Source organism: Nomascus leucogenys, chromosome 9 (assembly GCF_006542625.1).
Source record: "Nomascus leucogenys isolate Asia chromosome 9, Asia_NLE_v1, whole genome shotgun sequence".
Classification (NCBI taxonomy): domain Eukaryota; kingdom Metazoa; phylum Chordata; class Mammalia; order Primates; family Hylobatidae; genus Nomascus; species Nomascus leucogenys.
In genome coordinates, this window is record NC_044389.1 from 112,402,958 (window position 1) to 112,424,935 (window position 21,978).

Sequence of the window (21,978 nt, forward strand, 5' to 3'; positions counted from 1 at the left end):
GATCGAGACCAGCCTGGCTAACATGGTGAAATCCCGTCTCTACTAAAAATACAAAAAATTAGCCTGGCGTGGTGGCGGGCGCCTGTAGTCCCAGCTACTCGGAGAGGCTGAGGCAGGAGAATGGTGTGAACCCGGGAGGCGGAGCTTGCAGTGAGCCGAGATCGCGCCACTGCACTCCAGCCTGGGCGACAGAGCGAGACTCCGTCTCAAAAAAAAACAAAAGATGGTTTTCCTCGTGGCCCCCGTTCACGATTAGAACTTGGATTAGAGATCAAATTGGAGCTCCATTGCTCACCAGGTAACTAAGAGAGATGTATTTCCTCATGGTCCCCGTTCACCTGCTTGGATTAGAGATCAAATCGGAGCTCCACTTTCTCACCAGAAATGACCTGTGAAGCCCAGCCTGTCTCAGGTCTTTTCCAGCCCTAATGAAGCACCCCCTTCCACAGCTTGTTTCATCACAGTAACTAGGATGACCCTGGTGTTACAGTGGGAAGGCTTTGCCTCCCAGGGACCTCCCCTGTCCTGGCACACTGGGACAGTTTTTTGCCCTAGTGATATAAAACTCTCCATCACGCACGCCTCGCTTAGAGTGTGGAGCACCAGCATGGGCTCAGCTTTTTGTTATTTTAACCAGCTTTTGCATTTTTGCAGACATTGCCTTTTTAAGTCAGACTGCCACATCTAAAGGTGCAAACTGTTCCCTCCCTAGAATGACAGAGTCAGGGTAGTTTAGCTTTTCCGTGATGAGAGGGGACTGGCCACATCTAAAGATGCGAACCGTTCCCTCCCTAGAATGACAGAGTCAGGGTAATTTAGCTTTTCCATGATGAGAGGGGACCGGCCACATCTAAAGGTGTGAACTCTTCCCTCCCTAGAATGACAGAGTTAGGGTAGTTTAGCTTTTCGGTGATGAGAGGGGACTGGCACAAAGAAGTCACTGCTCAGGGGTCACTCTGAAGCCTTTCCCCTGTGTGTGAAACTGAGACGTTTCACCCCAAAGCTGCAACAGTCTTGGTTTCTCCAGTTCTCTTCTCCAGTTGGTGTGGCTCCTTGGTGTGACCTATCTCAGCCATTCCCCTTGGAGCTGTTGACATCCTCCCTAGCTGATTTTCTGCCTTACTTAGTGGGCAATTTTAATTGAATAGGACAAAAGTAGAAATGTCAGCTTCTCCTCCAGAGGCCGAACCTGCCATTTTGGGGGCAGGTTTTTCATTCTCGGAGAGTCTCTTTATTTACAGTCAAGCCGATGGCCACGTTCAAGATGACTGGTGCTGCTGAGAGTCTGATTTTCAGATTGGCTTGGTGCTACTCGGCTGTGACTGATCTGCAAGCAGAGGTAAACAAGGTGATCTGGGATTTAAAATCTTAGAAAGATAGGGTTTGGGCAATTTTTCTGACCTGAGTTAATTTGGCTTGTCTGGATTAGGTCACTGTGGAGTCAGCTTTTCTTACTCAAAAATAATTGCCTCCTTGGCGGTAAGCTCATGGGCTGTATGGCAGGCTACAGAGAGAAAAAAAGAGCTGAACAAAAGAGAGATGCAATCACATATAATTTTCTTACCTAGATATGTTATTTATGATAGAAAAGCAAGGGATGTTTGCATTCAGCTTGTCAATCGACATAGGTTTCCCCTATCTCTGAGAGACGGCATTGATTTCGAGAGCCATTGTGAGTGAAGGATGGAACACTCTAGATTAACTCCCTCTGTCTGAACTGATTGCTCTTACAGGGCTGACCAACCTGAGCCATGTTTTACATATTCAATTTAAAGCACATGGTTAGTTTAATCAGAAGGGTCCACCCTGACGTTTAAGAATGTAGAACTCCTGGAACTTTCTTGCTCTTTTTTCCTCATGGTTGCAGAGCTCTCTAAATTGGGAGTAATCTTGCATAGCCTGTGGGCTCCTTTATGTGGCCCAACAAGAAAAAATGTGGCAGCAAGTAAGGGGCTGTTAAATGTAACAGGCAAGCCATGTCAAGAGCCATAAAGCAGTCGGATGCATGGGCCCTGACCTAGGATTTTATGAACATGTTGAGAGCCTTGTCTCACAGCCATCCAAGCACTGACACCTGGGAGAAGGGGTGGCAGCCTGCTCACTGGATCCAACAAAGTCAATACCAGCTATGCTTTCTGCATCGTGGAATGGATAGCAAAGAAGAATGAGACACACCTCATGCTTAGGAGACAGCGTTAATAATTTAGAAGGGCTGGGCGTGGTGGCTCATGCCTGTAATCCTAGCACTCTGCGGGGCTGAGGCAGGTGAATCACTTGAGGTCAGGAGTTTGAGAGCAGCTTGGCCAACATAGTGAAACTTGTCTCTACTAAAAATACAAAAAATTTTTAGCTGGGTGTGGTGGTGTGCATCTGTAATCCCGGGTACTCGGGAGGCTGAGGCAGGAGAATTGCTTGAACCTGGGAGGCTAAGAGTGTGCCACTGCAGTCCAGCCCGGGTGACAGAGCAAAACTCTGTCTCAAAATAATAATAAAATTAATAATAATTAATAATTTAGAGGAGAGTCAAGATTTACAGCTATCTGATGACCACAGATCTAGAAAAATAACAGCATATGAAGTGGGTAGGATTTGTTACGCAGGAGAGTTAAGAAGCTCAGAGGAAGTCCTCTGCTCCTCTGATCTATTTTCTATCTATTCTCTGTGCTAAATAAGAATAAAGTGTACACAGTGCCTTACAGCCCAGGAGGACTGATGTGATGTGGGCCTTGCCGTGTTTCTTGCGCGTCCTCTCACCAGCCTGTGCCACACACTCATCATGCTGCTGTCACGTCAATTTTCTCCGTGTTGCTCAGATGGGCTGAGACATTTTCTACCCCAGGACCTTTGCACATGCTTTCATTCATGTGCCTGCAGCATTTTTTTTTTGCTTCCATTTTTTTTTTTGAGGGCTTACTTCCTCTTATCTTAGAAACATCATATTAATACTGTCTCCCAGGGAAGGTATTCTCTGTCCTCCACTAGAGTATAAATCTCATGTCATCCAGAGAACACCATTATTTATCTATCTATCATTATTTTAATCCTCTTTACCTATGGGAGCATGTATCTGTAATTATTGTATTCCCTTTATCTGCTTTTTGTTTCTAGCAACAATGTATTGTTACTGAAGAACCTTCTTTTTAAATTTTGTTTTCATCCCTATAAAACTAAGACTGAATACGGTGCCTGAAACGTAGCAGCCATACAGTAAATATCCGCGGAATGGCTGAAACTGTTATTTTCACTTTATTTTTCTTGCATGATGTTATACCGTTTAGAGATTTCACTGGCTGCAGAAACATGATTTTAAGTGCTACATCCCATGAGAACTGCCAAATGCTGTTAGTGCTTTATTATGATTTGGTCCAGTCACATTTGTTTTCTTCTAAATGTGTGTTAGGATATGAAAATGAAATGAAGCCATGCAGGGAAGAAGAGTAGAATTGGGCACTTCCTATAAAGGCTTGAATGGAACACAAAAGTAAGACAGCTTGAGGTCATCAGAGAGCTCAGGGTCAAAGAGTGAGAACAGAAATGAAGACAGAGATGCCAGAGGCTAGCGGTGCCTCCCCAACACTCTGCCGAGGCACAAGGCGCTCCTGTTATTCCTTCTCTCTCCTCTCATTCCATCTTCTTGACAATTTTTTTCAGAACATGAAAACCATATTTTTATAACTTATTTTTACATTAAAATAAATATAATTTTATTATGTAAATGGCAATTTGATATTTGCATTTATACATCTCTCTGTCTCAAAATAAAGAAGGAGAAAAAATTCTTCTTATAGCTTATCACCACACCCCGACTTCAATTTCACTCTTCTCTCCTCAGAGAGGTAACTGCTGTTAACAGTGTGCAATACACACTTTCAGGCAATTTTCTATCCATTTGTAAGTTTCTATTGTATCTTGTATCTTTGTATTACTATTTTATTGATTTCTGCACTTCTCTTGATTATTTTTTTTTACCTATTTTCTTTGGGTCTATCTTCTTGTTTTTTGGATACTTTCTGAATTTGAATGTTTAAGTCATCAATTTCTGCCTTTCTTACTTTTTTGGGTCTAATTTTTTCCTAAGTAGGGTTTCAGCAGCATATCACAATTTTTAATGTTTTTCATTGCAACTTATTCCAAAGTATTTCCCATTTGCTTTATGATTTCTTCTTTGAGTAATAAAATATTTATGTGAGTTTTAAATTTATGAATTGTTTTGGTTTGTTTTTAGGCATTTAGTTAGGGAAGTGCTGCTAACCCTCGAACAACGTGAGTTTGAACTTCAAGGGGCCCCTTCCAGGGAGATTCTATTCCACCTCTGCTACCCCTGAGACAGCAAGACCAACCTCTCCTCTTCCTCCTCCACTTCAGCTCATTCGATATGAAAACAAGGAGGAAGAAGACCTTTATGATGATCCACTTCTACTTAGTGAATAGTAAATATACATTCTCTTCCTTATGATTTCAATACCATTTCTTATGTCTAGCTTTCTTCATTGTAAAAATACCACATATAAAACTTAGCATAGAAATTATGTGTTAATTCACTATATTATTGGTAAGGTTTTTGGTCAACAGTAGGCTATCAGTGGTTAAGTTGTTGGAGAATTGAAAATTAGTCCAGGCACGGTGGCTCACACCTGTAATCCCAGCACTTTGGGAGGCTGAGGTGGGTGGATCTTGTGAGGTCAGGAGTTTGGACCAGCCTGGCCAACATGGTGAAACCCGGTCTCTACTAAAAATACAAAAGTTAGCCAGGCATGGTGGCCTGTGCCTGTACTCCCAGCTGCTTGGGAGGCTGAGGCGGGAGAATCACTTGAACCCAGGAGGTGGAGGTTGCAGTGAGCCAAGATGGCTCCACAGCACTCCAGCCAGGGCAGCAGAGTAAGAATCTGTCTCAAAAAACAAAACAAAACAACTTTCTCTCTCTCTCTCTCTCTCTCCTCTCTCTCTCTCTCTCTCTCTCTCTCTCTCTCTCCTCTCTCTCTCTCTCTATGTATATATATGAAACAATTTAATCTTTTCTCCATATGTATTTGTTTCCAGTTTTCTCTTACTAGGAATAAGGCTGTTATGAACCTTCTTCTCTAAGTCTTTTTCTGAGCACGTGTTTTAGCTTTTCTTGGGTAAACACCTTATGGTGGAACTTCTGATTAATTTGGTGCATGTACGTTTAACTGCTTAACAAACTGCCAAACTGTTTTTCCGAGCATCATTTTACACGACCGCCAGCAGGATACGACACTTCTAGTTGCTTCAGCTCCTTGCCAAGTTTGAAGTTTCTAATTTTTTAATTGTAGCCATTCCAGGGCTGTGTTTTTGTTATCTCACTGTAGTTTTAATTTGCATTTTCCTAATGATTAGTAATGTCAAACATCTGCGCTTGTGCTTATTTACCAACGAAATATCATCTGTATCATCTTTTGTGAAGTATCTATCTGCTGACGTCTTTCGCTCATCAAAAACTTGGATGATCTAGTTTCTTTGACATTTAAGAGTTTATTATATATTCTGGGCCCAAGTCTTTTATGCTATGTAGGTATTGGAAATATTTTCTCCTCATCTGTAAGTTGCCAATTTATTTTTATTTTTTATTTTTTTCCTTTTAATTACATTTATTTTAATGCTGAATTTACTCCCGTGCCATAAGTTTTTGTTTCTTCAGTTTCTTTGGGATATCTTTTTCTTCTGGGCAACCTCCTCTTCTGGTTTAGGAACAATCTGTTCCTTTTCCGTAAGGATCATCTCAATGTGGCAGGGAGAGCTCATGGATGGGTTAATCCCACCATGAGCTCTGTAGGTCCGGCGGCGCATCTTAGGTGCTTTGTTCACTTGGATATGCTCAATGACCAGAGAATCTACGTCTAAACCCTTAAGTTCAGCATTACTCTCTGCGTTTTTAAGCATGTGCAGCAAAAATTTCAGCACTCTTTTTGGGCCACTGACCTTGTGTCCAGCCCCACTGCTTGGCCTGCGCACACCTGCCAACTCCACCATTGTAACGTCGGAATGGTACGCACTGTTTCTGTAAAGTGACATCTTTCAGATACTTCGTGGCTTTTCGTATATGCATACCCTTGATGGCCTGAGCAGTTTCACGAGTGTTCTTAAAGTGAACACGAAGATTGGAACCTCTTGATTTGCATGATTTCGTGGGGTTCTCCGGGTCAAGTGAATAGCGAACCATTTTCACAGATTACCTCAGGCTGCTTAGGGAAACAGCGCCAATTTATTTTTTAATGCTGTCTTCTGAAAGAAGAAGACTGACTCTTGAAAAAGACTGAATACACGTACCATGAAATTCACCTTTTAAAAAAGTACAAGCAATTACTTATGTTATAGTTAATGCTTTACAACAGGAAAAAGAGGTGGGGGGAGGACTAGAGAAAGGACCAAATAAAACGAAGCAACATGAGCTTCAGACAGGGATTCAAGCAGAAGAAATGAAAAGAAAGTAGTCCCAAATCTTCACATGTGAGAGATGGATCCCAGTAATGCAGGGAGATTAATTGAAGCCATCTTTGGTTTTGAGCGCTGTCTGAATAGAGTTGGTTTGAGTAGTAAATGATGTGAACGACTCACCACAAACTTTCTTAGCAACACTAGAGAGTGAGGGATGACACATTTTGTCGTCATTTTTAAAATATTTGCTATTTTTATATCGGTATGTGTATTGCACTATAATATACAGACCATGAAATTCACCTTCTATAAATATACAATTTGGTATTTATCAGCAGACTCAGGAGAAAAAGAAACCCTGGACAAATTAGCAGTCATTATCCATTCCCTCCCCACTTCAGTGTCTTGTAATCACTGATTTGCCTCGTATTAGTCTGTTCTTTCACTGCCATAAAGAGCTACCTGAGAGGGGTAATTTATGAAGAAAAGAGGTTTAATTGACTGACAGTTCCGCAGGCTTAATGGGAGGCATGGCTGGGAGACCTCAGGAAACTTATAATCATGCAATCATGGTGGAAGGCAAAGGGGAAGAATTCACATCTTACCATGGCAGAGTGAGAGTGAGAACGAGAGAGGGAGAGAGAGAGAGCACAAGCAGAGAAGTGCCACACTCCTTTTTTTTTGAGATGGAGTCTCACTCTGTCACTCAGGCTGGAGAGCAGTGGTGTAATCTCAGGCTCACTGAAACCTCTGCCTCCCGGGTTCAAGCGATTCTCCTGCCTCAGCCTCCCAAGTAACTGGGATTACAGGCACCTGCCACCACGTCTGGCTAATTTTTGTATTTTTAGTAGACATGGGGCTTCACCATGTTGGCCAGGTTGGTCTCGAACTCCTGACCTCAGGTGATCCAATGGCCTCGACCTCCAAAATTGCTGGGATTACAGGCATGAGCCACTGTGCCTGGCCAGTGCCACTCCCTTTTAAACCATTAGATCTCATGAGAACTCACTCACTGTGACTAGAACAGCATGGGGACACCACCCCCATCATCCAATCACCTCCCAGCAGGGCCCTCTTCCAATTCGAAATGAGATTTAGGTGGGGACACAAATCTATAGCACATCATGCCTATTCTGGAGGTTTCATATACACAGAATTATAAAATGTATGGTTTTTGTGTTTCATTTCTTTCACTTAGCATAATTTTTCAAGGTGTGTCTATGCTGTAACTTTATTCTTTTTTTCTGACTAAATAACATTCCATGGTATAGACTTACCACATTTTGTTCATGTATTCATCAATTTATGACTATTTGGGTTTTTTCCAGTTTTTTGTTATTGTCACTAATACTGTCAATAATACAAATAGTCACAAGTTTTTGTGTGGGTAAAACTTCTAATTATTTTCAGTACATAACTAGGCGTGGAATTGCTGGGTAAGATAGTCACTCTATATTTAACTCTTTGAGAACTGCCAAGCTCTTTTTCAGAATGGCTACTCTATTCTATATTCCCACCAACAATGTGTGAGGGCTCCAGTTTCTCCACATCTTTGTAAACACTTGTTATTGTCTCTCTTTATTACAGCCATCCTTATGGGTATGAATTGGTATCTCAAGATTTTCATTTGCATTCTCTTCATGACCAATGATGTTAAGATTCTTTTCCTGTGTAGTGGTCATTTATGTACCTTCTTTGGGGAAATAGCCAGTGAATATTTTGTCCATTGTTTAACTGGCTTATTTGTCTTTTAGAGCTCCAAAATTATTATTCTTGCATACTGAGACTTTGCAACCCTCCACCTAGGCCCTGGTAACTGCCATTCTAATCACGGGTTCATTAAATTTGACTATTTTAGATTTCACATAGAAGTGAGATCATGCAGTATTTCAGTTTCTGTGCCTGGCTTTTCTCACTTAGCATGTCCTAGTACATTCATGTTGCCTCAAATCACAGAAAGTATTTCTTTTTTAAAGGTGACATACATTTCTTTAATATAAATAAATATATATGTGTATATAATGAATAAAGAAAATGTGGTTTATATATATATATTAACCACACACACATATGTGTATATATTAAATATATGTATTTTTGTGTGTGTGTATATATATATATATTACACTTTAATTAATTTCTCTTTGGACAAGCATTTAGATTGTTTGCATATCTCAGCTATTGTGAATAATGCTGAAATGAACATAGAAGTGCAGATATCTTTTTGACATACTAATTTTATTTCCTTTGGATGTATGCCAGGAAAGAGATAGCTAATTATATAAGCTAATTTTATTTTTAACTTGTTGAGCAATCTCCATACTGTTTTTCATAATGGCTGTACCAATTTACATTCAATCCAGCAATGTACAGGGTTTTAATTTTCTGCATCCTCTCCAACACATACTATCTTCCATCTTTCTAATTACAGCCATTCTAACAGGTGGGAGGCAATATTTCATTTTGGTTTTGATTTGCATTTTCCTGAGCAGAATGAGTTTCAGAAACTTTTCATACACGTGATGGCTATTTGTATGTCTTCTTTTGAAAATCTCTGTTCAGATCCTTTGCCCATTTTAAAATTTTGTTATTATTGTTATTTCTCTATTGGGTTGCATGTGTTTCTTATTTATATATTGGATATTAATTCCCAACCAGATAAATGGTTTGCAAATTTTTTTCCACTCTGTAGTTTGCCTTTTGACTCAGTCTGTTGATTGTTCTCTCTGATGTTCAAAAGCCTTTTATTTTGATGCAATCCCATTTATTTATTTGTGCTTTTCTTGGTGTCATATGCAAAAAAATAATGACCAATATCAAAAAGCTTTTTCTCTATGTGTTCTTCTAGTAGTTTTATGATACTAGGTCTTACATTTAAGACTTTAATTCACTTTTAGTTAACTTTTGTATATGTTAGAGATAAAGGTTCAATTTCACTTTTCTACACATAGATATCCAGTTTTCCCAGCATTTGTTGAAGAGATGATCCTTTCTTTTCTTTCTTTTTCATTTTTTTTCCCCCCTGACTGGATAGTTTTAAGTCATCTGTCTATGAATTCACACGGATTCTTTCTTCGCTTTATCAAGTGTGCTGTTAAAGTCTCTATTAATTTTTCTTCAGTCACTGTATTTATCATCTCCAGAATTTGTTTCTTTTTTGTAATTTCAGTCTCTTTGTTGAACTTTAAATTTTGTAAATGTACTATTTTCCTGATTTTTTTTTTTTTTTTAGTTGTCTATCTGCGTTCTCTGGTAGCCCACTGATATTCTTTAAGGCAATTACTTTGAATTGTTTGTCTAGCAATTCCTAGATCTCAATTTCTTTGGAGTCAGTTGCTGGAAAATTATTGTGTTCCTTTGGTGGTATTATGTTTCCTTAAATTTAGGGGTTTCATGTAGTTTTGCATCAATGTCTACATTTGATAGAACAGTCACCTCTTCTAGAGTTTACAAATTAGTTTCAGTGAGGAAGAACATTCACTTGTAGGTCAGTACAGAAGCACTGGGTGTGTGATACAATTCCGGCTCCAGAGAGAGTCCTGCAGTGTACTCTCTGTATGGGTCTGTCGGTTGAAGTTAGCATCAATAAAGACAGTACGGTTTTTGGGAGCCAGGGCTGCTGGGATCATACTATTCTCTCTTTCACCCTCATAGGGAAATCATCTTAGAAGAGATTTCTCTTTGTTCTAGGTCTACCATACAGTGGCAGGGTGGCAGTGTCAGAGGTGTGAGTGATTGTGGAGTAACCATGAAACCTGGGTCCAGAATGCACCAATACCTGGAGTGACCATGGCTCCAGGGTTTGCGATAAGGAGATGCAGAGTAAGGCAGTGGAACTGGTTTCCGAGCAGCCATGGAGCTGGACTCTGGTGCTTCACAATTGTGTGCAGATGGGTTGTGTGTGTGTGTATCAGGGTGGCTTTGGCCAGCAGTGTTATAGCACCAGCTCCTTCTCCAAGGGTATTGAAGCAGTTTCAGTGGTTGTTGAGATCCTCAGTGGTGAAGGTTGCTCGGGTCCTTTGGAGACAGGCCACTGGGAATCATGGTGGATCTTGTCACACGGCTGATACTGATCACTCTCATCCTTCTATTCTGTTCCTAGCCATCTCTAAATGCTTCATCTATGTCAGTCTCCCCAGCAATCTAGGTGGGGTGAAACTGGAATGAGTCCTTTGGGCAGTGTCCTGAAAAGTTGGGAAAGTTGATCACTCACTCTAATCTCTTTTCCCCCGGGAGGTGAACTCATGAGCTGGAGAGTTTGCTCAGTGCCGAGCTGTGTTGGCTTGGTCGATGGGATGATGCATAAAAAAACAAGCTGTTCTTTTTTTATCCTTTCTGTGCTGTTATTCTCCTTTCGTTTTCCACTGTGTTGCTGCAACTGCTTAACTGTACTCCCTAACTCTTCAATAACTATTTTCATTAGTAATGATTTCCAATTGTTGTTTTCTTTGGGGGAGACAAAGGATGAGATTTCTTATTCTACCACCTTGTGGATTTCACTTCTACATTTATTTTTATATGTTGAAACAACCTTGTGTTTCTTGGACCAATTAGACTTGGTCATGGTGTACCAAGTTTTATACACCTTTTATATGCTGCCAGATTCAGTTTGCTAGTATTTTTTTGAGAATTTTTGTTTCTATATTTATCTGGTATATAAGATCTGTAGGTTATTTTTATTTTTATATATTTATTAGGATAACTTTGGCTGTTTTGTTGTGTCAGGGTATTAATGACCTTATAAAATAAATTGGAAAGTATTCCCAATGCTTTTTGTTTTGTAAGAGTTTGCAAAGGAATTATGTTATTTTTTAATAAATTATTTGATCAAATTCACCAGTGAAGCCGTCTGGTACTGATTTTGTTTTTGTAAGATTTTTAAAAATTGTGATAATGTATTCATTGTATTTACAGGTAATAGGTCTATTCAGCTTTTCTATTTCTACTTTAGTCAGCTTTGGCAGTGTGTTTCTCTTCTATTTCACTAGACTATCTAACTGATTGCCATACCGTTGTCTGAATCATTGTGTTAGATTATTTTTGTTTTTATACGCTGACAGTAGTGGGGCTTTTTTAATACCTGATTTTGGCAGGATTTTTATTGTTGTTGTTATTCTAGCTAAAGCTTTATCAATTTTGTTGACCTTTTTGAAGAAACAGCTTTTAATTTTTTTCTAATTTTGTTTTTTATTTTATTAATTTTTAAATCTAATCATTAGTATTTCCTTTCTTATGCTGGCTTTGAGTTCATTTTACTGTTCTTTTTTTAGTTTAAGAACACTTAGGTTTTTTATTTGTGTTCTTTCTTCTGTTCTTATACAGATCTTTAATACTATAAATTTCCTTCTAAGCACTGCTTTCACTACATTCCAGAAGTTTTGTATGCTGTCATTTTATTATCATCTTCTCAAAGCATTTTATTTTCGCTTTTCATTTCTTCTTGATTCATTAGTTGTTTTGAAGTAAGTTAATTTCCACATATTTGTGTATGTCCCAAGTTTTCTTTTGTTATGATTTCTAATTTTATTCCATTGTAATCAGAGAACATACATTATATAACTTAGCTCATTTGAAATATATTAAGACTTATTTATGACCTACTGTATGGTCTATTCTGTAGAATGTTCCAGGTGCACTTGAAAAGAATATTCTTCTGTTCTTCAGTGAAGTGTTTTATAAATATCTCTTAGGTCAAGTTGGTTTATAGTGTTGTTCAAGTCATCTTTTTTTCTATTCCGTCTAGTTGTTTTATCCATTATTAAAAGTATAGTATGGAAGCCTCCAACTATGATTATTAAATTACCTATTTCTCTTCTCAAATAATTAAATTGGGGCTCTGTTGTTAGGTGCATATAGGGGGTAAAGCCCTTTATAAAACCATCAGATCTTATGAGAACTAACTCACTATCATGAAAACAGGATGAGGAAAACCGCCCCCATAATTCAATTATCTCCACCTGTTCCCTCCCATGACCTGTGGGGATTATGGGAACTACAATTCGAGATGAGATTTCGGTGGGGACACAGCCGAACTTTATCACACCCTCTCTCCTCTTCAGGTGACAACTCTCCTGGCATTAATATTAATTATTCCTTTGATTTCTTTATATTTTCACCATCCATTCATATCCTTCTGCCATAGATAACTTAGTTTTGCATGGTTTGGAACTGTGTGGAAATAGGATATTCTGTACATATTCCTCTGCGATTGTCTCTTTTCTGCAATATTTTCCTGTTGAGATGCATCTGTGTTCATTACATCACGCAGTTCATACTTTACTGCTCTACTATTCTATTCTACTATTATACTACAATTAATTTGCCCAGTCTACTATCAATGGTTATTTACCATTTTCTCAATTGGGGGAAATCTATGTTGAAAAATGCTATTTGTGAACATATTTGTTGTGTATGTTTCCTGGGGTGTATATCCTGGAAGGAAATGCAAAATAGTGTTCATCAGAGAATGAAAAGTAGATTTACACTGCTGGAGCCTTCAAGGTGCATATATATGTGTGTGCATTTGTGTGCATGTGTGTGTATGTGTGTGCATGTGTGTACACGTGTGTGTGTTGGACAGGGCTAGGGGAATTGATGTTGATAGAGAAGACAGAGGCAGTGACCAGTTCCTAGAGGGTTTTTTAGGCCAATCTGAGAAATTTGATCTTTTAGTTTGAAGTAGACTGACACTCACGAAAGTGCCCGAGGCCAGGTATATGGACTTACACGTCATCCGTTCACAGATAGCACTGATCTGTGAACTGCAGATGATCTCCCAGGGACAGTGTAGGTAGATAGCAGGAAGCTAATCAAGAGGACAGTCCTGGAACGGAAAGAAGCATGAGGCAGACACAAGAAGGGCATTTCTTCCACATCTCCCTTTGCCCTTTTTGAAATTTGAGATGACTGAGCATCTCTTATAAAGACTCAAGGCCACTATACTTCCGATGTGCACAGGCACGGAGAATGGAATAGCTACTTTACATTTTCAGATAGTTTTTCTCATTGTAAATGCAATTATAAAACTAACATTAGTAAGTCCTAACCAATCACTCACAGATAAAGTAGGAACCAAACTTTGTCTTTAAAATATAGAAGTACATCTGGAGAAAATAAAAATAAAACCTTAATAGTTATTATTTCTGATTTTCAAACTGCTATTTTGACCTTAAAACACTTAATGAGAATTTCTTGTAACATCAATTAGTATTAAACAATTTCGTTTTGAAAGGCTATATGTATATTTCAGTGGATGAATGAGCCCTCATTTATTTAACTAATTTTCCTAAGTTAAACAAATTTTATAAATGATTTTACAGGGTTGTTTTCAATTTTTATCAGAAAATAATATATATTTTGTTCTTTTTTGAAGATTCTTTTTCTATTTTAAGTTCTGGGATACATGTGAAGGATGGGTAGATTTGTTACGTAGGTAAATATGTGCCATGGTGGTTTTCTGCACCTATCAACCCATCACCTAGGTATTAAGTCCAGCATGCATTAACTATATTTCTAATGCTCTCCCACCCCCAACCCTACCCCTAACAGGCCCCAGGGTGTCTTATTCCCCTAGGGAACACAGAACACTGTGTCCATGTGTTCTCATTGTTAAGCTCCAACTTATAAGTGAGAACATGTGGTGCTTGGTTTTCTGTTCTTGCGTTAGTCTGCTGAGGATGATGGCTTCCAGCTCCATCCATGTCCCTGCAAAGGACATGATCTCATTCCTTTTTATGGCTGCATAGTATTTCATGGTGTATATGTACCACATTCTCTTTATCCAGTCTATCATTGATGGGCATTTGGGTTGATTCCATGTCTTTGATATTGTGAATAGTGCTGCAGTGAACGTACATGTTCATGTATCTTTGTAATAGAATGATTTATATTCCTTTGGGTATATATCCAGTAATGAGATTGCTAGGTCAAATATTATTTCTTATTCTAGATCTTTGATGATCTCCACACCATCTTCCACAATGGTTAAATGAATTTACATTCCCATCAACAGTGTAAAAGAGTTTTTATTTCTCTGCAGCCATATATTCTGTTTTATGTATCTATTTTTTTTTTAAATCTTTTGCTTTTTCTTAAAGAAAGATTCTAGAAGTGGAATTTCTGGCCCACGGATGCAATTGTTGTGAGGACACTTTTGAAGCTCTTGTCCATTGCCAGTCCAGAAGGCTGGTCCTAAGAAGGCTCCCTGAGCAAGAGGGGATCTGCTGCACAGCCCCTGGCAGGCACCTGTGGCATTGACCTGGCATGGCAGGATGCCCAGCTCCACAGGTAGCCTCACAGCCTAGGACCTGGGTGTCCTAGAGCAGTCTTGAGGTTGTTCCTCCTGTCGTTGTTCCTTCTTCCCTGACAACATTCTGCTTCTGGGAGGACTTCCTTTTAGTTCCTGTGACCTGGTCTTCTGTTTGATTCATTCTTTCATTCATTTACTGAGCTGTCTTAGTTCATTCGGGCTGCTATGACAAAGTGCCATAGACTGGGCGGTTTATGTACAACAGATATTGATTTCTCACAGTTCTGGAGGCTGCAAGTCCAAGGTCAAGGGAGTGGCAGATTTGGCGTCTGGTGAGAGCTGCTTTCTGGTTCATTGAAGGAACCGCCTCACACCATCCTCCCACGGTTAAAGGAGCAAGGCAGCTCTCTGGGGTCCCTTTTACTAATCTCATTCTTGAGAGCTCCATCTCATGTCCCAGTCACCTCCAAAAGTCTCCATTTCCTGATATTATTGCCTTGGGAGTTAAGATTTCACCATATGAATGTTGGGGGGACATGAGCATTCAGTCTATAGTGTTCCCCTTTCAACATGTAATTACCACGTTTTCATTTCCGGTCAGTCACTGCAGTAGGTAATGAGGACACAGTGGTACGAAATGCAGACAAAGGGTAGGAGAAAAATGGACATTTAACCAAGTGTTTCATAAGCAAGTGTCTAATTGCCACTGCTGACAGCCATCTCCAAAGAATGCACAGGTAGATCTTGAGTATCCTGCAGAGGTGAGCCTCTGCTCCCCGGACTTGGGTAGCTTAAAGCCAGAACTGTGGCTTATTCGTCTCTACACAGTGGATACTCGACCAACATTTGTTGAGTTAAGCTCCCAGTGACTCAGTGGAGAAAGAAGCCCTAGCCTGGTGGTGGAGGAAAGCATCCCAAATGGGAGGAGAGGAGATGCACCAGAGGAACTGCTCATGAGAAAACGTTCACCAGCCTTTTGATATTCTGTGCTATTTCTTCTGCTATTTAAACAAATTAAAGAATTTTAAAAATTGTAGAGCAATAGGCCATCTTTGTAAAAAAAAAAACTAGGATATGGTGGACATGAAAATAAAAATATGCTTTGAGCACTCCACATAATGGAAGAGATGTGAACCCTGAAATGACTTACAAGTATCTATTGTTCTCCTTGAAATTTTCATGGCTGCCTGGATGTTTTCAAAATATTTTAAATTCTATTAGCACGCTTTTCTTCCTCTAGAGAATGGTATTTCCTGGAGATACTTTAAAATTATTTTTCTAGGAACACCTGGTCTAAGTGGCTCTCAAAATATCTTGTTCAATGGTGACTTGAGCTTCAATATAATTGTTACAAGGACACTTACAACTTCAGACTCTTTATCCTGAATGCTTGTTGTTTGAATGAAAAGTTTGATCAATGTGTGGCTTGAGTTTGCTGCCCTGTCCATCACATAAACCAAAGAGGTGACGTTGAAAAGAAACAAGGCAAATCTTACTAAGAAAAGCTATGTTTTTAGTGCTAGATGTTAAAATAAAATAAAAAGAATGAAATAGGAATAACTGTTTGCCTAAACTTGGCAGTAAAGTTTGCCAGGAAATGGTGCTGAACAGGAAGCTTTCAAAAGGAATCAGGAGAGCCGGCCTTTGTGATTTACAAATCACTCTGCTTAACCTTAAGAGCCATCACTCCCCCTCTTCATTAGAATAGCAAATTAAAAGGTTAACAGAAACAGCTCAGTTTGGCTTAGTTTAAGTCCCTTCTCAGAAAATGTGAAGATGAATATGATGCAGAAATCAATATTTCCCAGCTACAGGTAATCTAATGTGTGGCACATTTTCTTCCACCCTCCTCTTTGCCCTGGCTGTCCAGATGCTATTCCCATAATCCTTAAATCCCCAGCTTATTCTCATCGCCATAGAAACACCTGCTGGCCTGATCAGTTTTGACCATTTGCCAGCCCTGCTCTTCACAGCTTTAGCTCCTGCTACTACAGGGCAGAAGAGCGGAGGTGGGGAGTGGCTCTGGGAACCTTTCTCCTCTTCCATTATCTGACTGTCTCCTTAGGGAGAAATGCACCCTGAGGTTTTATTCTTTCTTGCATTAGCAAGTGCTTAAATGCTATGTGGCATGATCACTTTTGAAATACTGTATATAAATTTGGACAGATCTAATCATTTACCTGCCTACTTTCTCTCCCTTCAAAGTGAGAGTGTCCTCATTATCTTTTTTTCTATTTTATTTTACTATGGTGAAATACACATCACATAAAATTTTCTATCTTAACCATTTTTAAGTTTACAGTACTGTTAATTATATATTCACATTGTTGGGAAACAGATCTACAGACCTTTTTCATCTTGCAAAACTGAAAATCTGTATCCATTAAACAATCATTCTCCTTCCCCCCGCTCCCCTGAACTCCTGGAAGCAACCATTCCTTCCTGTGTCTATGATTTTAACTACTCTAGAAACCTCGATTGGAAACACGTAGTATTTGTTTCGTTGTGAAAGGCTTATCGCACTTAGCATAATGGTCTCAGCTTCATCTATGTTGTAGTGTACGTCAGAATTTCCCTCTTTCTTAAGGCTTAATAAAACCCCATTGCCTGTGTACACCACACCTGTGCACTCATTTGTCTGCTGACGGACACTTGTGTTGCTGCAACACTTCGCTCATTGTGAATAATGTTGTCATGAATATGGTTGTACAAATGCTTTTTTCAATCCCTGCTTTCTGTTGTTTTGCGTATACATTCAGAAGTTGAATTTCTGAATCATAACATAATTTTTTAAATTTTTGATGAATCTCAGTACTGTTTTCCACAACAGCTACACCATTTTACATTCACGCCAACAGTGCACAAGGGTTTCAGATGTGCGCTCTGAAATATTTTCTTATGTGGATTGTCTTTTTACTCTGTTGATACTGTTTTTTTGATGCATAAAAATTTTGTTTCCAAGTTACATTCATCTATTTTTGCTTTTGTTGCCTGTGCTTTTGGTGTCATATTCATAGAATTATTGCCAAATCCAATGTCATGAAGGTTTTGCCCTACGTTTTCTTCTAAGAGTTTTATAGTTTTGGGTCTTACCTCTAGGTCGTTGGTCCATTTTTGATTTAATTTTTGCATGTGGTGTTAGGGAAGGATCCAACTTCACTCATTTGCCTGTGGATATCCAGTTTTCCCAGCATCATTTGTTGAAAAGGCTTTCCTTTCTTTCCTTTTTGAATAGTCTTGGCACACTGTCAAAAATAATTTAACCACACATGTGAAGATTTACTTCTGAGCTCTTTATTCTATTAGTCCCTATGTCTGTGTTTATGCCAATACCACAATGTTTTCATTATTGTTGGTTTGTAGTAAGTTTTGAAATCAGGAAGTAAGTCCTCCAGCTGAATTCTTTTTCAAAATTGTGTTGTCTAATTAGGGCTCCTTGTGATTCAATATGAATTTGAGGATTTTTTTCTGTAAAACATTTTATTGAGATTTTGATAGGAATTGCATTAAATCTGTAGATTGCTTTGGGTAGTATTGACTGCTTAACAATATTAAATCTTCCAATCCATGAACATGGAATTAATTTCTGTTTATTTATGTCTTGTAAATTTTATTTCAGCAATGCTCTATAGTTTTTAATGCTCTCTAGTTTTTAATGCTCTCTAGTTTTTATAGAGCATTGCTGAAATAAATTTTAAAAGTCTTTCATCTCCTAGTTAATTTCTAAGTATTTTTGATACTATTGTAAATATTGTTTTTGTAATTCTTAGATTGTTCATTGTCAGTGGATAGAAATTAAACTGATTTTTGTTTCTTGACTTTGTATTCTTCTACTTTGATGAATTCATTTATTATTTCTAAAAATTTATTTCTTTGGTGGACTCTTTAGGGTTTCCTATATATAACTTCATATCATTTGCAAAAGAAATTATTTTACTTTTTTGTTTCCAATTTGTATGCCTGTCATTTCTTTTTCCTGCCTAATTGCTCTGGCTAGAGCTTCCAGTTCTACATCGAATAGAAGTGATGAAAGTAGGCATCCTTGTCTTATTCTTGATCGTAGAAGTAAAATTTTTTTTTAAATTTTTCATCATTAAGTATGATGTTTGCTATGGGTTTTTCATAGATGGCTTTTATTATACTGAGGTAATTTCTTTCTACCCCTAATTTGTTGCGTGTTTTTAGTATAAATGGGTGTTAAATTTTGCCAATAATTTTCCTATATCAATAATCATATGGTTTTTTCTTCATTCTATGTGCTGTATTATATTGACTGATTTTCATATAATGAACTATTCTTGCATTCCAGGATTAAATTCTACTTGATCATGATGTAAAATCCTTTGACTATATTACTGGATCCAGTTAGTATTTTGTTGAGGATTTTGGCATCAGTGTTTACTTTCTGTAGTTTTCTTTCCTTGTTGTGTCTTTGCCTGGCTTTGGTATAAGAGTAAAGCTGGTTTTCTAGAAGGAGTGAGAAAGTATGCTCTCCTTTTCAATTTTTAAAAATACTTCAAAAGGATTGGTATTAGTTCTTGAAGTGTTTCATAGAATTTACCAATGAAGCCATCAGGTCTAAGGTATTTTTTCATCAGAAGATTTTTGACTACTGATTTAATTTTCTTAATAGTTTTATGTCTTTTCAGATTTTATATTTATTTGTAATTTAGTCTTGGTGGGTTTTGTGTTTCCAGGAGTTTGTCTTTTTTCTCTAGGTGATCCAATTTCTTTGTATACAATTGTTTAGGTACTATTTTATAATTCTATCTTATTTCTGTAGTATCAATAGTAATGCCCACTTTCATTTCTGACTATTATTTTGAGTCTTCTCTCTTTTGTTCTTACTCCATCTAGCTAAAGCTTTGTCAATTTTGTTAATCATTTAACAACTCAACTTTTGGTTTTATCAATTTTTCTATTGTTTTTCTATGCTTGCATCATTTATCTCCCCTCTAATCTCTATTATTTTCTTTGTTCCACTAGTTTTGGGTTTAGTTTGTTCCTATTTTTCTAGTTGTAAAGTTAAGTCATTATTTTTTAATTTGTGTTTATAGTTATAAATTTCCTCCTTAGCACTGTTTTCTTAAGTTTTGGCATGTTGTGTTTTTGTTTTCATTAGTTTTTAATAATTTCTATTTCTTCTTTGATCCATTTGTGTGTAAGAGCATGTTGTTTAATTCTAAAATTTGTGAATGTTTCTATTTTACTTCTGTTATTTATTTCAAAAAAAAATTTATCCGGTTGTAGTCAGAGAAGATACTTTGAATAATAGCTATTTTAAAAAATTAATTGAAACCTAATTGTGGCCTCACACATCATCTATTCTGGAAAATGTTTTATATATACTTGGGAAGAATGTATATGCTGTTTTGGGGTATCATGTTCTGTATATAACTATTAGATGTAATTGATTTATTGTGTCATATAAGTTCTCTGGTTTCTTACTTATGTATGGGTTTTCCATCTATTATTGGGAGTGAGATACTGAAGTCTCCAATTATGATTTTAGAACTGTCTTCAATTCTGCCAGTTTTTGCTTCACATATTTTGATAGTTTGTCATTAGGTATGTGAATGATTATAAATATTATATCTTCTTGTTGTATTGCACCTTTTCTTAATATATACTGTCCTTTGTTTTATGTAAAATTTTAATTTACAAGTTGATTTTGTCTGATATTCATATAGCCACCTCTGCTCTCTTTTGGTTACTATTTTCAGAAAACATTAAAAAAAATCCTATTACTTTTAATTTATTTGTTCCTTTGGATCTGATGTGAGTCTTTTGTAGATAGCATACAGTTAGATCATGTGTTCTTAAATTCTGCCAATCTCAGTCTTTGATTGGAGAATTTAATCCATTTATATTTAAAGTAGTGCTGATAAGAAGGGACTAACTTCTGTCATTTTATTGTTTTCTACATGCTGTATAGCTTTTTTGTCCCTCTCCCTCATTTTTACATTACTATCTTATTTTGTATTTAGTTGATTTTTTTATAGTGAAATGTTTAAATTTGTTGTGTTTATATTCATGTTTTTTATGAAATATGGAAAATGTTAGCCATTATTTTATTGAATATTCTCTCTCCCCTTTTATTCTTCTTTTTCTGGGACTTTAGCAATCCATATGCTCATGTTGGTGGTGTCCCAAATGTCCCTTAGGCTCTGTTTACTTTTCTACAATCTTTTACTTTCTGTTCCTCAAATTCAATAATTTAAACTGTCCTGTCTTCAAGTTTATTGATTCTTTCTTCTACTTGCTAAAATCTGTCCTTGAATGTCTTTAGTGAATTTTAAACTTCAGTTATGACAGTTTTCACATCCAGAAATTCTTGTATTTGTAGGTTTTCTGTCTGTTTATTGATATTTCCATTTCATTCATACATCGTTTTCTCAATATTTTCCTTTGTATTTTTTTTGTTGGAAAATACATACTTGATTCTAATCATCGAATTTCCTCCTTCACCAAGGTTTGCTGTTTCTTTGTTGTTGTTGTCGTTTTTGTTGTTGTTTTATTGCTGTTTTAACTGGTTTAGGCTGTCTCTGTGCCAAGAATAAGCCTGAGTTATAAACTTCAGGTCTTTTCAGATTTTTTTCTGAGCCTTTCCCTGGGCATGTATGGTTAATTTCTAATTTTCCTCATAGATACATTTGTTTTGAATGTTCTAGTCTTTAATGTCTGGCTCACAAAAGGAAAGAAAGAAAAAAATGGAGGGAGAGAAAAGGGGTACTAACCCTTTAAATCCCCTGAACGTACATTAGCCAGAGGGAAAAGGGCTTGAAAAAATAGAGGGAGTTGCAGTGACAATCGTCACAGACTCTTTGTCTGCACCTCTGTGATCAAAAGCAGCAATCAGAGCATGGATCCCTGATGTCTGGGATCAAGTCCTTATTTTCCACCATGGTGCTTGCAAGGAATGTGCAGGCTGATTCAGGGACATGCTAAGAGCTAAAATTGACCAATATTAACTACAATTTACCATCCAAGCTTTTTCCTGTTGGTTGTAAGCCTACAATAACCTCTAGAGTTCCCAAATAGTTACATCACATGCATTCTGCCATTGCAATATTGTTTATATTAAGGGATGGATTTCTAGTGCCTCCTTCTCTGTCATCATTCTCTCCTTGTTCTTCTTACATCTTCTCTCACTTTTAAGTTTCCATTGTCCCCAGAATACCCTTTGGATAATGAGAAAATAATCAAAGTTGGAAAAGACTCCTCTGGGAGGAATGGTTTTAGCCTTAAGCCAAGACCTTCATACAAGTGAACATTTGTGCTTGTTGCCTTAAGGGTTGTTGCAGGAGATAGAGACAGGGGAGGGTAGTGGTGGT

The 21,978-nt window shown here is 37.7% G+C and overlaps 1 pseudogene across 1 annotated transcript; it reads right to left on the minus strand.

Annotated features, from left to right (window-relative positions):
* Nucleotides 1-5,626: 5,626 nt before the first annotated feature.
* Nucleotides 5,627-6,211, minus strand: LOC100600769 (annotated as a pseudogene). Its single transcript, XR_121129.4, has one exon. The product of XR_121129.4 is annotated as a 60S ribosomal protein L17 pseudogene (transcript).
* Nucleotides 6,212-21,978: the final 15,767 nt, after the last annotated feature.